We start from the raw sequence: 3,587 nt of genomic DNA, 5'->3' as shown, positions 1-3,587 counted from the left end.
TCCCAAACCTGGCGAAGGAGAGGTCATGGTTTTCATATATCACCTCCTCATAGGCTTCTCTCCACCCGGATCAAAATTCTTCCGGGACTTCTTTAACATTTTCAACCTTCATCCTCAAGACCTTGCTCCAAACTCCATTTCCAATTTGTGCCAATTTCAAGTCTTATGTGAGGTGTACCTGCAAATGGAACTCCCTATTCCCCTTTTCAAGGAATTCTTCTATATCAACCGCCAAACAGAGTTTACCAATGGCCCCAATTTAGAACTTGGCGGAGTCTCAATTCAGAGGTGGAGAGATGGCTCTTTTCCTCCAATCACCCTACCAAGTCATCCTAAAGGATGGATTAAGACTTGGTTCTACTGTAGGAATATAGCTCCAGCTGGTGAAAACCCCTTGCCGGGTTACAGATTTGACTAGCTCCGATGGACTTCGCCCTCCAATGCCGAGTTATTCAAGAAGAGCATGCTAAAATTGCCCTTGTTTATTCGAAACTCAGGGCCTTGCTAGCCAAGGGCTTGAGCGGAGTTGATCTAACCCAATGTTGGGTTGCCTGGAGGATCCTACCATTGAGTCGCCACAGTGATTTGATGTGCAACTACTCTGGCGGCTTAGACAACCCCCAACGATACAACAACATTGATCTGGATGCTGATGAAATACCTAAGATTGTGGAAAAATTACTTGGAAAGAGTCAAGATGCTTGCAACAAGGTGGGGCTGAATCCTTTCTACAGCCTTAACCCGGCTCCTCTAGTAAGTCTCTTCATAGTTACTTGTCTGACTTGTCAATCTTTATTTATCCAGTGTTTTCATGTTCTGACCTTGTTCAACTATGCATGCCGACTCTCCCTTTTGGAAGAGGAAGAAAGCACAAGTAGCCAAGACAAAAACTGCATCGGCTGAAAGAAAGAACAAGTCTACTGCTGTGATTGAGTCGGCAGCAAGAGGCGGGTCACTAGTAGTTGACACTGAGTCAGAGGTAGAACTTGATTCCCTTGGTCGTCTCTTTATTGAACTCGCTGACGCTTCTTATTCTCAGGGTGATGTTGCAACAAGACGGGCTGACAATGTCGAGGTAATTTCCATCTCTTCCAGCTCAGAACCCTTGCCTCTAAAGAAAACAAGGCGGGTCATCCAGAAAATAAAATTTTCTCACACTGACGCTTACTTGGACCCAAACTTTCTTTTGAAGACAACACAGCATGAATCAAGATGCCAGACTCAGAGTGGCTGCTCTAGAGATCTACTAGCCAGGTTATCTAATGAACCATCTTCCCGCAAGTGACATAACAAGGTGCCACATAGTACAACACCTTCTCTTCCACAAGCCGGCCTTATCAGGAGTCTTAACCCTTCTGATTCAAATTATCAGGAGTCGCCACCATCTTCCGGACTCGTCCTCTACTCAGTTGCTGGATTTGGTTATAAACCCCGGGTTAGTAACTTTGCTAACTGTTGTGGCTTGATATAATTATTAGCATGTGTTTTTGAATATACCATCGTGATCACAGGGCCAAAGCCAAGAGCAAGAAGAGAAAAATGGGCGAGTCTTCAACAACTCCAGAATTCCTTGAGTCAGAGGATCAAGTCTTGGTGACCCCTGAGGCCAACATTAAGAACCCCGAAGACCATCATGATGACTAAGGTGACCCACGCCCACATACTGAATTGATGGCTTCTGAAGCTATGGATACTAATGCTAACCCGGCGGATGATCTTAACCTGCCGAGTCCCACACTTGCCTCAAGCCCTGCCAAGGTGACTCAAGACGTTCCCTCTCATGGGAGGAATAACGAGGACATTGCCATCACTAGGGCGGGTTATAAAACTCTAGAAACCTCCAACGTGCTAACTAAGCACACAACCAAGGAGGAGAAACCCTTGTTTGAGAAGGGCAAGTCGAAACTTGAGCTGCCAAACTATGAGGACTTCAGTGCTGATGAACTACATGCTGGCTATTTAAGCCGCCTGTCTACAAGCCGGGACATGGAAGCCAGCCTAGTTAGCATGATGAAGAAGAAATATGAGGTACACTGAATCTTCTCGTGTGTTGTATATATCCTTATGTAGCCCCCAATTCTTGACCATAGGAAAATTTGAGTATGTTTAAGACTTAGATAGAAATATGTAGAGTTTGAAGTGTAGCCCCCAAGGGCCAGGTTATCATATTAATGATAAGCTGGTTCTTCAAATAAATTCATAGTAAAAGAAATACCATGTAGCCCCCAAGGGCCGGCTCATCTTCCTTAGACGAGTCGGGTCTTTCAATATTATGAGATTTTGAAGAATTAACCTGTAGCCCCCAAGGGTCGGCTCATCTTTCTGAGATGAGTCGGATCTTCTTGTATTCTTTTAATGAGAAAAAATTATATGCATTAGCCCCCCAAGTGCTAAGTATATTGTTTGCAATCTGCTTATGACTTCTCCATTGAACATGAATTGACATAGCCCCCAACTATCAGGTTTGAAATTATCACCAGTGTGCTTCAATATTTGTTAATTATCTCCTTATTTTGTAGGAGGCTTTAAGAACGGCCGAGTCAAATTTGATCAGCTTAAGAAATGACATTGAAAATGAATAGGCTCTGCAGACCAAGGTGGAGTCAAGCCTGCAATCTTCTTTGGAAGAGTTGGAGAAAATCATGGCGGGCTTTGAGATGGAGAAAAAATCTTTTGAGACAGAGAAAGTCGCCCTGATCCAACGAGCAGAAGCCGCCGAAAAACAATTGGCCTCGGTCACTGAGGAGTTGGCCGGGTTAAAGTACCATATCACTCAAATGACCCAAGCCATATTTGGTAAGTCATGCTTCAAGTTAGAAAGAAACATTAACTCGCCTGGCAAGGCATGCATAAGTAATAATTCGTCTGGCGGCTCACATTTTGCAACTTCTGTGGAGGTGATAAAACACGTAATCTTCAAGACAACGTGACGAAGCTGAAGGCTGTGTACTCGCTTGTAGAGCAATTATATACTGGAAGCATGCTCACCCTAAAGGTTGTCAGGAGTGAAAAGGACCTGGCACAATTCATCAAGGATGTGTTTAAGAGGTTGTCAACCATCCCAAAATAGGTTGAAGAACTGAAGAAATCAGTCGCTCGATCAGGAGCCACAACCGCATTGAGTCGGGATATGGCTTATGCACCATAGCTAGATCTATCAGAGATGGCCGGCGGGTTCCTAGGATATAAAGATGACTAGACTGCTTTATCACAAGATGATTACGAGCGTTGTGTGAAGGAATCTCGAGTGCTGGCAAGTCGGCTTGTGGCAGAAATGGAACTCAAAAAGTACCAGCCGGCTTATGACAGCAACAACACATGAGTGTCACCCCCAACGTTGATATCTTTTGACCTGACTCCCCAATGCCGTAAACATCTCTTTGTACCTGATATTGACCCATCTCCTATATTGCACGATGAAGCCGTCTTCCAATCCTTAACGGATGTCAACTGGAAACTGGATAACCTTCAGATCTAAGAAGCAGAAAAGTCGACGTAGGATAACCCAGAGGCGTCAACTACGGGATGTCATCAAGGGGCTAACACGGATGGTTCAGAACCTGGCTTGCAGGAGTAGTTTTACACTC

At 44.5% G+C, this 3,587-nt stretch overlaps 1 pseudogene; it reads left to right on the top strand.

The window, feature by feature from the left end:
• The first annotated feature begins 1,539 nt into the window (after window positions 1-1,539).
• On the top strand, window positions 1,540-3,070 carry LOC147959339 (uncharacterized; annotated as a pseudogene).
• The last annotated feature ends 517 nt before the right edge of the window (window positions 3,071-3,587 follow it).

Source organism: Triticum urartu, chromosome 7A, assembly GCF_056163025.1.
Source record: "Triticum urartu cultivar PI428250 chromosome 7A, HENAU_Tu73, whole genome shotgun sequence".
Lineage (NCBI taxonomy): Eukaryota > Viridiplantae > Streptophyta > Magnoliopsida > Poales > Poaceae > Triticum > Triticum urartu.
Note: the sequence above shows the minus strand (reverse complement) of the source record. Positions and strands in the feature narration are given on the sequence as shown.